The sequence below is a fragment of the Dermacentor silvarum genome, chromosome 2 (genome assembly GCF_013339745.2).
Source record: "Dermacentor silvarum isolate Dsil-2018 chromosome 2, BIME_Dsil_1.4, whole genome shotgun sequence".
NCBI classification, from domain to species: Eukaryota; Metazoa; Arthropoda; class Arachnida; order Ixodida; family Ixodidae; genus Dermacentor; species Dermacentor silvarum.
In genome coordinates this window covers 198,997,815-199,009,549 of record NC_051155.1, presented here as the reverse complement: position 1 = coordinate 199,009,549, position 11,735 = coordinate 198,997,815, and the positions used below count along the sequence as shown (strand labels likewise).

General features: G+C 42.0%; 1 long non-coding RNA gene across 2 annotated transcripts; it reads right to left on the bottom strand.

The window, feature by feature from the left end:
* Nucleotides 1-634: 634 nt before the first annotated feature.
* Nucleotides 635-11,523, bottom strand: LOC125943270 (uncharacterized). 2 transcript variants are annotated; one of them, XR_007465710.1, is made up of 4 exons: nucleotides 10,987-11,523; nucleotides 9,514-9,626; nucleotides 5,393-5,449; nucleotides 635-765 (listed from the first exon to the last, which is right to left on the bottom strand). It is a non-coding gene; the product is annotated as an uncharacterized LOC125943270 (long non-coding RNA). The 2 variants fall into 2 exon arrangements; XR_007465709.1 differs by having other exon boundaries at nucleotides 5,393-5,445.
* Between the last annotated feature and the right edge of the window lie 212 nt (nucleotides 11,524-11,735).

Here is an 11,735-nt window from a genome sequence, read left to right as displayed (position 1 = left end):
TCCGTCGAATGGAAAATGGTTATTTCCGTAGTTGTGATCACGGAATTGTCTGTATTTTCCAAATACAAAACGGTGAGCTCCGTAGAACGGAAATTCTGTAAATTGAGCACCGTACTTTCCGAATTAAAAACGGACAGACCGTAGTCAGGAAAGGTATGCACATAAAACACACAAAAAGAACAGAAAGGAAGACAGAAACACCTTTTTTTTTGTTCTTCTTGTGTCCATGTCTTCTATGCTTGCGTTCCTGTACCATGAATCCGTACGAACTTGTTCAGCTTTATCTTGCTTCGTATCAACAGGTGCAAAATTTGTTTTGTAAATGATGATGCGGGTGTATATCTCCAGCAAATGAGAAAATTGTTTGTTTCATTTAAATAAGTTATACCAAGTCGTACATTACAACATGGCTAACTCACGTCAGATATAGCTTGAAATGGGGCAGAAATCAATGCACGTAAGTGGACATAGACCACACTGAAAATGCTGTGTGCACGTTTCCTCCTTGTGTAACTGTCTTCTACACCGCTTCATCTTCGTGTCAGTGTTGCCATGTTGCATTTGAGTTCTGTACATGACGTGTACAAAGCATACATACAAATTCGTGCCCAAAAAGCAACAAGCCACCTGAATCTGAACGAAACTGCGTGTTTATTGTGCTTTACTGAAAAAAACTTGCAAGATAAGACACTAGAAATGGGCTGACTAGAAGGATTGGTTGAGAATCGGAATGACTGGTTGCTTGCAGATGCCTCCTGCCTTTGCCTGAAAAGAAAAAAAAAACAATCAATTAAGACTCTCTATTAGTAGTAAAATCTCGTTACAAGAGACACTCGGTTATGAGAGACATTTCAAAATGGTTTGGTTGGTTTTCCTATGTTCGCCATGTTAACAACATTGCATACAAGAGACATGGTTACAAGACACTCGGTTACTAAGGACAACTTTTTTTTATGTCCCTAGAGCAAATTCTTCACTATTTATAAGAGACACAACCCAGACACGCTCACGTAATGCGGCTAACGTCGTACTAACCGGTATGCGCTACAATTTTCACTCCCTTGGCTCTATTTTGTTTCCTTTCGCAGCCGGCTGTCATTCCTCACATGGTTGAGACTACCAATTTCACTGAATTTTCTGCCATTATGCTTCTATAATCGTCGCGCTCCCACACCGACTCTGTGACAGAGTACCATTGAGTTGGATTTCTGTCACAGCGTATACGGTGCTGGTCGCTTTGTATGCCGGTAATCAAACTCCGGAGCCATAGCCATGTTTCCATGAGACAGCTCAGTTCACATCAAAGATGAGTTTAAACACACTTTCGTGCTCATGTATAATAAAGTGGTCTAGTCCGATTCCTCAGTGTTTTTAGAATTTTGGTTACAAGAGACATGTTTCCCGAGTCCCTTGGGTGCCTCTTGTAACAAGGTTTACTGTACCACCATCATCACCGTTTTTAGTCAGATACATCAACAATAAATGATTTCCAAGTCACAAATGTAACTACCAGTGCTCTAAAAAAATGTCATACTCTGCCTTGTTGGTATGTGTTCCTAGCCTTCTAACATGAAAAACTTCAGATGAAATCTACCCAAGTTATTTGATGGCTCACTTGGAACAGGCAAAACTCTCACGTGCACATTGACAGTCAGAGATTACATTTTCTGCATGTAGGTAGAGCTACCACGACCCCCACCATACTGCGGACCATGGCTTTCAACTTTCACTGCTCTAATAGAAAACCTTGCAGATTCCACTGTTTTCCCAAAACAATGAAGCACTCTTAAAACGAGCTCAAACCACTCATGTTGTACAATTCCGATGCAAAACAACCAAGCCAGAGGTACTGTCCAGATGACCAGCTTATAAATTAGCAACAATATGAAGAAAGCATGCCTTGCAATACAACAAGTGTGCCTTTCAGCCTCTTTCAGATTTGGTTGGTTTTTGTCGTTAAAGTATCAATGTGCAATATACTTTTTACTTAAGCAATGATAATTGAAAGTTATGGTCGTCAGTGCGTCAACATACTATCTCCACCCCCTTAAAAAGTTATAATTATAGACACACCACCCAAGGTCAATCCACATAAGTCGCTGTGTTCCCCCAAAAATTTGCCATTTTATCAGTCTGTGCTTTTCGAAGTAACCTGTAGCACTTTCGCGACGTAAATGAACCTGCAACAAGTACACATGGACCCCATATGTGGCAGCTACAGGCAGTACCGTTTATTCTGTCCATTCCTTGACTGGCAACCCCAGAACCAAACAAATAATGCAACATGTCGTTCCAGACAGCATTACTTGGGTGACGTGCTTAATTTGGGAATTCCGCCTCTCCTAAAGAAATTTTAAAGTAAAGCTCAAACTAAAGCAATGTCCAAGTATGAGCGCTTCTCGTGGATTTTGAGAGTCAACAAGGGCAGAGCTATTTGCCCAAATGTCTGCGACTTCAATGGCAACAGGATGGCCAAATTCCGTGCTGTTAATAGATGCAGAGAAAAACACACTGAACTTAAAACATGTGCAATGATGTGTTTTCAAAGCTTTACTTTATATCGTAGCAGGGATACTCCGTGGTAATTAGTTGGAATTCAGGCTATTTGCCTGCAGTCTGTGCCAAAATATTCTTAGAGCCATAGCCACAACACTTTTTCTTTGGGATTAATCAAAATACGGATTTGGCAGAATCCAGAAAAAATGCTTCCAACTGAACAGGTGCTTCTATATTTTATTTTCAAAGACAATTCTTTTTCTTGCGAAACTAACAATGAGGGTAGCTATAGGGGCTTGTTTGTATGGCATCTTTTATTTTATTGCAGCGCAAGGCTGAACAACAGGTACAACAGAAAGGCACATTTGACATGCACACAGTGTTAACTTCCAACATCAGATTTATTTCCTGTTCTCGTCACTATATATACCCTCAAAACGTCATACAACACGTGTGAAGGCACGGTAAACATGAACTAAAGAAAGCCAGGAACCACATGCATGCAGTTTTTTTAGCCACACAGATTGACACATGTACACGTTTAACACGAACAAAGATAATCAAGCTCTTTCGAGGATAATGAAATTGAAGGCTTACTGATGCATGCGTCACCAAATGTTGATATGTTTCTAGTGTCTATAGTTCAGCGCATTATCTTGCACCTGCTTCTATTCATGATGACTGCTTTTTTTAATCTAGGTTTGCACTTATCTTTGGCAATGAAGGGCAAGAAAACCGTCAGCAGCCAGGGTATTTAATTTGTTATTGTGTTCTCATAGCCTGTCATTTATACATCTAACAGTTTGGCCAATGTAGGACCCTCCACACCCAAGAGGAATGCGGTATACAACACACGCGATATAATCAATGAATTTGCTTTTATGTTCCTTCTCGCATGCAGTATCCAAAATTCTTTCTGGCCTTGACTTCCCACACAGGCTCATTAATTTAGTAGGCGTCGAAAAAACAACATTGATGTCACTCCTTCCAGCAATCTGTAATCTGTGGGAGAAACTATGTATGCAGGGCATGGCAGCAATCTTTTTCTTTATATCGGTACTTGTACCATATACCTGCTCAGAACCTTTTTGCTGTGCCTTTTTAAGCAGTGCTGCTGCGACTGACATGAGCACGTGGTTCGGGTAAACAAAGCCGCTTAAACGTGAGACTTGCCATTCGAAGCAATCGTGCATTAGGCGCAGGATAGCCATGTGACGGGAAGTTTGGATTCCTTCACATTAATTTTGTGCTCACCGATAACAAAACCTGCTGGGGTTAAGAACCTAGGGCAAGTAAGCCACTTTTACCATTTCATTCCGTGCATACAAAACTTGAAGAGGGGGAATCATGAAGGTGTGTTTCAGTGAAGTGCTCAAGAAGCCATGCCGGCACCTAATGCACAATAGCTTCAGATGGCAAGTCTCACGTTTAAGCGGCGCTGGTTACCCGAGCCAAGTGAAAAAAGGTTCCGAGCAAGTGAATGGTACAAACATCGACATAAAGAAAAGAAAGGTTGCTGTCATCCCCTACATACATAGTTTCTCCCACAGAATAAAGATTGCTGGAAGGTCTGATATCAACATAGTTTTTTCAGCTCCTAATTAATTGGGGAGCCTGTGTAGGAAGACAAAGCCAGAAAGAATTGCGAATACTGCATGCGAAAATGAACATAAAAACAAATTCATTGATTGCATCACGTGTGTTTTATACGACATTCCTTTGAGTGTGGACGGTCCTACATTGGTCAAACTGGTAGATGTATAAATGACAGGCTACGAGAACACAATAACAAAGTAAATACCTGGCTGCTGATGGCTTTCTTGCCCTTCGTTGCCAAAGATGCAAGCGCAAACCTAGATTTAAAAAAACAGTTATCATGAGTAGAAGCAGGTGGAAGATGATGCGATCTTTGTTCGCGTTGAACGTCTACATGTCTGTCAATCTATGTGGCTAAAAAACTGCATGCGTGTGGTTCCCGTTTTTTTTAGTTCATGTTTACCGAGCTTTTACACGTGTTGTATGACGTTTTCAGGGTATATATAGTGATGAAAACTGGAAATGAATCTGTTGTTGAACGTTAACGCTGGCTGTGCGTCAAATTTGCCTTTCTGTTGTCCTTGTCGTTCAGCTTGCGCTACAACAAAATAGAAGATATCATTGATTTCATTGTCGTCAGGCTCGGGCACAAAATAAAATTTGTTCACCAAAATTAAGTGGTCACCAGGCATGTCTAGTTGAATTTATCTGAACATGCTCTACTGTCGGTGGTGAAGATATTGCCAGTTTAAAGGGCTGCAAGAAGGCACTAGTTATGTTTTCTAGGGCAAGAAGGCAACAGAGTATGTTACCTAAGGCAAGTAGTCACAGGAATCCTGGATCAGTAGAAGAAAATTTAGAAAATAATAATTGGTTGGAACATATATGTCACACACTTCTGAGTCACCAAGCGCTTGTCTTTGTCTCCCTTTCTTGTGCCTGTGGATTTTTATTGCGCTAAGTTACTTGTTCATTTATGTACTATGATGATGAACTTGTTTTGGAAAACTTCAAATGTGTACCTGACGTTTGACTCCCTTTTGCATGTAAGTAAACATTACGAACTTGTCGCTGTGAACAGTCATCTCCATTTGCTGTACACTTGTGATATAAGGTTAACAGTATTTGAAGGTTTGTGCATTAAGGCAGGAGAGCAGCACTTGCTGGATGGCTCATCAATTAATTTGCAGACAAATGCAGCAGTGTGCAACGATTGCATCACTAATGACCTTGAAAATCTTGTTAGTTATTCATTCGTAAACACCTGTTGTCAAACAGCCTGCTGACTAAAGGTCTGAACACGTTATACATAATTATAGCAGGTACTACTGCACGAAAGAAAACCTGTAATAGAACCTACCAAATACCGTATCAGTGTAGTGGCAGGTCAAATGGCTCCTCAATGCTTGTGTCCTTTCTGGGAGAAGGAAAGAACTGTTAAGCTTACACTGACAGCACCAAACCACACAAACGTAACTGCCACAGGACATGAGGAGTTGTAACTAGATACAGTCAACCTGCTTAACCATCTCATAGACATTCAACGACAGAATGTACCTTCATGGAGCCTCTAATCTATGAAATTCATGCTGTAATACAAACATGCTAGCAGACAGAATCAAAATTGCATGCATGGAAATTCTCAGGAAAACTATATTTCCTAGCTACCACAGTCCACTCCTTGTGAAGTACAAGTGACGTTCTAAGCTACAATCAGAAGGTGGAAAATTCGGGATCCTTTCTAGTAAACAACTAACCATATCTCTACCTGTACTCAGCAATACAAAGGTGAATCACAAGTACTATACTGATAAAGAAAAGTTCAAAACTGCTGCTAAGTGAGTGCTATAAATAAATGATTTCGAATTTATCTTCATGTAAGACTACGCGTGTTAACTTTCTTTACATTACATGAAAGACTGGTCAGAAAAATATTGCATTCAGTCAATATTGTGATTTGCAAAACAGTAGTAAGAGGTTAAGGTTGGAGACCCTCAGGTGGTCTGTTGCGATGTTTCGAGAAATTGTTTCAAGGAGCCTCTTTCCTTAACCCTTTCACATGCCAATTAGTTGTGTTGATTGAAAACTTAGCTTCACCGCATTTCTTACATCTTCATATTCATAAAATGCTTACAGAAGTACAATAGATTAGGAGTTTTCAGTTCTTTAGTGAGTTTGTCAAGTTTATGGAATGTGCACTCCATGCAAAAACTCAGTGCAAGTACATCAGATTTGCAAACATCAACTACTTCATGTCTACCAGGCTTGAATAGCACCTATCCAGCCATTCGAAAATTATTACTGGTGCAACACACTGTGAAAAACGATGAAAGAAGTGACATACATACAATTACATACACCAAGCGAAGTACCCAACCATCTACCTTCATACTTCCTTTACTAAAACAATTTGCGTGTGTAATTCAAACATGCAGCACTATTTCAATTAGAAGAGTTTGAAGATGTACGGGACACATTTTAAATATCCTTACTTTAATCAATGCCATTGCTATTAATGAACTATCTTGGTGTATTGAATTGTGTGCATAGCGTCGGAAAGGATTAATCATATTCATGTAATCTTTACTGAAACTCAACGCATAATACTCATATTTGTTTACAGTTTTGTGATGAGACAACACGACAGATGCAGGAGTTAAAAAAGCACCTTTATAAAATGCTGTAGAAAGCAAGTTGAAGCAAGTTTCTACAACCTCTCGCAATACCGAGCTATTTCCCATGAGTGTTCTAACAGTTCCTTGTAACATGATGCACTGTTTTAATTAATTAATTATGGGGTTTTACGTGCCAAAACCAGTTCTGATTATGAGGCACGCCGTAGTGGGGGACTCCGGAAATTTGGACCACCTGGGGTTCTTTAACGTGCACCTAAATCTAAGTACACGGGTGTTTTCGCATTTCGCCCCCATCGAAATGCGGCCGCCGTGGCCGGGATACGATGCACTGTTTTCACAGACATAGCTTGAATCTTTGTATCTCAAGTTTTGGAAGCAACTTATGAATTGCTATAACAAGCAGATTTGAAGCCCCTACCCAGACTGCACAGCCACTTTAACACCACGTGTAATGAATTATGTCATCCATATGGCACAGTTTCCGATTATATTCCCAAGCATGAATCTTATAATTGCAAGTTATGTAAGAGTGTACCTATGCGATTACTTAGGGAGAGCACGAAAAGACGGGAGAAGGCTAGACAACATGAATGCAGGCAAAGAATTTTGTTTACAGACAAACATATATATACTAGGCTTGTTGTCCTGCGTAGTTGCAGCTGCTGGATAGCGGGATAATGTAAACAACAACCGCACAGTTGATGAACTGCTGTTCTGCCTTTTGCTACACTTTGCGTCAAGGCTCGGTCCGAGTCACCCTTTTCGCACAATGTACTCCGATTGCTCGACGTGAAAAATAAAAGGAAAGTTCCAGCTTTCCCAACAGTCTCTTTGACACTATGACTGACCTTGTGAATATGATATAACAGTGGCCACCACACTTTAAGGAAATGTTAGACATGGGTTCAGAAGCTCTCCTCCACTTGGTGATGCCTCGATTTCTTGAGGACGCCTTTTGGTGTTCCTGTGATGAGCTTCACAGCGAAAGAGTGTGCCGATGCGGAAGGCAGAATACCCTCCTCCAAACATTGGGCATAGCTTCAGCATACATAACACTAACCAAAGAAAACCCTGCGGTCCAGAAATGGAAGATCACTGTCTAGTGGTAGTTTTTCCCCGTACGTGAACTCATCTAGCACTGCAGAGAAGACAGGAAGAAAATCACTACCCATTTAGTAGCCTTACTTCACCTAATATAGAGGAGAAAGTTGCCAATGAAGCAAAATAACTTTACTACACTGGTGCCCACAATAGCTAGTGTTTTACGGTTACCTGACAGTGTTTTTGTCTGTGAGAAGTTGCCAAGCAAGGCTACTCAAGGAGTTCAGCCATTTTTTAATGTCTCCTCCACAGTGCCAGGTGTGCTCATGGAAGTAAAACTGCTGGAAGCAAGCTCCAATATCTAGCGTGAAGGTTTTCTGTGGTGAGCATCGTGCTGGATCTATGCCCCACACTCAAAAGTGTCTTGGCCTTTCCTATTAGCGCACTTGAACACTGAAGCGTGTTGTTGCTACAGGAACACAAGGGCACTACCACAAAGTGGAGGGGAGCTTCAAGACCCAAGTATGGTTGCTTTTAACAGTGTGTTCGCACTGCCTTTCGCCATGCATTGCCAAGAAGCATTTAACGGAGCTGAACATAGGTGAAGTCTTCAGTCGGAGTACTTCAAGGAAGCCAAGGCCTATCACTGCTATACAATAGGTACACAAAGGAAGCTGTCAATTCAAGCAAATTGCTAGGGAGAGTTGGAACTACCTTTTTATTTTCAGGGCCAACAAACTGGTCAGGTACGAAAATGTCAACCGGACCAGGTCAAGACGAGAAGTTTGCATCAAGAAGTATGTGCTGGAGATCATAGGAAGTGCAGTTGGTGCTGTTTACAACATCCTACTGCCCTGCAGCAGCAATTATGTAGGACAAACAGGACGACGACACAAGGACTATCTTAGGAAACACGCACAGACCCTCGACACAAGATGGGGAAGCAACGTAGCTATTGATGCTGCTTTGTGCAGTTGTATATCAAGTTTTGAGCAATGAAGAATCCTCATGGCACATGTTCAAAACATACAAAACTCGCAGAATAGCCCCCACATATGCTAGTGTGTATACACTTAATCTTCTAGACAAATTAAGGTATTTCAGATGAACTGCTAGAGCGTTCTGAACTGGGCTGGTTGGTGCATGTATAGGAAGGAACTGAATGGTGCCATAGACAGGATAAAGGGAATGTGTTGCTGTGCCCTTCACCTTCACTTCATTCTGGCAGTAGTGCTGTTCATTCCCTTCAAAATATACATATATTTTGGTCATCTGACCACGTGACACAGCTGTGTGCTGAAGCTATATTTTACCTTGTTATGATACCTTGCAATGTCACATGCAAATCCGTCGAGGCATCTTCACCTATTATAGTAAGCTGAGCAGTGGCTAACAGTGAGCTTAACTGTGGCTACACTTAGTTACCATGGAGCCCATGCATAACAGTGTTAGAGGTCAGTATGCAGGTGTTTTTGCATACTCATAGAGGCAAACTAAACGAAGAATTTTTATTGGTGCATGTTTTATCTGTTGCCTCATATCCCGAAATCTGGTGCTATTAGTGTTTTTTGAACACAACTCATGTGCAACCGAGACAAGTATGAAACAATCCCACTTTCAAGTCGACGTCCTCATGCTGAACCAATTGGTTGCCCCAGGAAGAACAAAACATCATTTATCTTTTGGATGCATCTGCAACAATTATTATACTTGTATAGGCATTGTCATTCAACCAACACTTGCAGTCAATGTCCATTAGGACTGCATATGCATGACTGATATACGATAGAATGGCACAGCTTACCAGAACAAATAGCACAATGCAAGACTGCTTTGCCACTGGTGTTGCAAGCAGGCCCCCATGACTGAGAAACTGAATGCAAGGCGGCACACAGACATCCTTCACTGGTGCAACAGCTGCAAATGAAATACTGATATCAGTTACTTTCTGACCGGTCATCCAAAGCAAAGCACAAACATTTTTATATACAATTACACTATTGCATATAAGCTCGTCACTGAGTTACTGTTATTGCTGTAAGATAGCTCACAGTATTTTATAAAGTGCTAATGGCCTCGTTTAACTTTTTGCAAAAAAAAAAACATTATGAAGCACTTTCTATTAGAAAAATGAGATGACAAAAATTCTGCCCTGCATAACTTACAACACATGCACGCACTTTAGAATTATTGCAGTGATGCGTGTAAGCTGAAAATTAGTCTATGCAACTCGAGACAGTAAGTGTGAACCTCCCTTCAACATCAGTGTTGACATAGTTTGGTTTGTTTTTACACTTGTTAGGAATATATATAACTTTGGAATGTCCGTAATGCACGTTTGGCCACCACTATTCTATGTCAAAATTACTTTTCGCATGCATTTGTTTTACAATTACGGCCGCATATGGGCAAAACTTAAGCGGCAATCCTCCCTCCCAGAATACGTGATATGCTGACGTACTGCGTCAGAACGTTAATCGTCAGCCTGGTAGCTGCCAAAAAAAAAAACGAATACAGATTGCCAGGTAGAAAATAATCCGTTTCCTTTAATGACTCTTAACGGTTATCACGCGGACAACTTTCAATTGCGATCGTGCACGTTTGCTCGGGCTCTACTACAAACGAAAGGGCACCGTGTGACACCCGTGTTCCCTACCACTGCAGGTGGCACAAGGTTATGGCAGTAAGCATGCTCCACCGTCATTTGATTGTAATGAAGGGGCATGCACATCGAACATGCTCAATGAGGTCTTCATACATGAGCAATCTTCCAATCCCGGGCGTGAACACTGCGATTATGCACGCGCAGCCAAGGCACTGCATCCGAAGCTTATAATAATGGCTAAAAATTTCACTGTGATGCAATGCGTCACCGAATATTGGTAACATAACGTTGCGCCGCGTCGAGAGAGATACTAACGGGTACAACGCCTTCACTTAATTTTGGAACGCCGAGCACACAGCACAACACAGTACTAACTGGAATGCTGACGTCCGTAAACCAGCGGCCACATTAGACGACAAAGGAGCTACTAGAGGCGTCAACGCCACTAATATTGCCTACACGTCTCAGTTGTAGTGAGCATGCATTCAACACAACAAATGAAACACCCCTTTATCACAGACTCGCAATGTCGCTTTGTCAATCCTCATGGCCAAGGAATCTCGTTAAAGAGCGTGCTCACACAACACAATTGAGCCCATCACCGGCCATCGCGGAGCATTTCGCACGCGCGACGTGCACCAACAACGAAAAAAGGACACTTAAATCACTTACTTGTGTAACAATCCAGCGCCGATTGCTTCCTATTTGGTGTGAAATCACAAATGCGACAGGAACACCACCTCCACCGTCCGCCATTAGCGAGTACTCGTACAGTTGTTTGTGCTGGAGGAATCCAACCCAGCGTGTAGGCGCGATGAAGGGGTGGTAAGCAGCGCCACCGCTCAAACCCTACCTGCTTCTTTTTGTGTGTTTACTATGCTCGCACGCGAATAATGTTCAAACAGCGTTATCTATGGTGATATATGTAACTGGCAGTGAGAGTAGACAGTGTCTTTTCGTTATATTCTTTGCGTGTTCATTTTTCACTAGAAACATGTTCAGTTGCCCTCCTCATGAAATTACGGACGGCTCTCCGTATTTCAAAAACGGAGCTCACGTCCGTCTTTTTTACGTAGAATCCCGCCGTTTTTCATAAACGGAGCTCACGTCCGTCTTTTTTACGTAGAATCCCGCCGTTTTTCATAAAACAGAACGGTCTACGTAAATTTTACGTAGGTTTTTGCTGTAAAATTACGGAAATTTTTTACAGTGTAGCTTCCAGCTGCGCCGGGGCGACAGGCTTTTCACAGTCGAGACGCGCGAGTACAACTCGCTGCACGTTACATGCACACCACCAGAAAGTCCGAGACCGGCCCGGGCCCGGGTCAAAAACCCATGTCGTGCCCGAGCCCCGCCCGAGCCCGTGAAAACTGCCCTACTCGGCCCGACCCGGCCCACGGGCTGAGCCGGGCCCAGCCTTT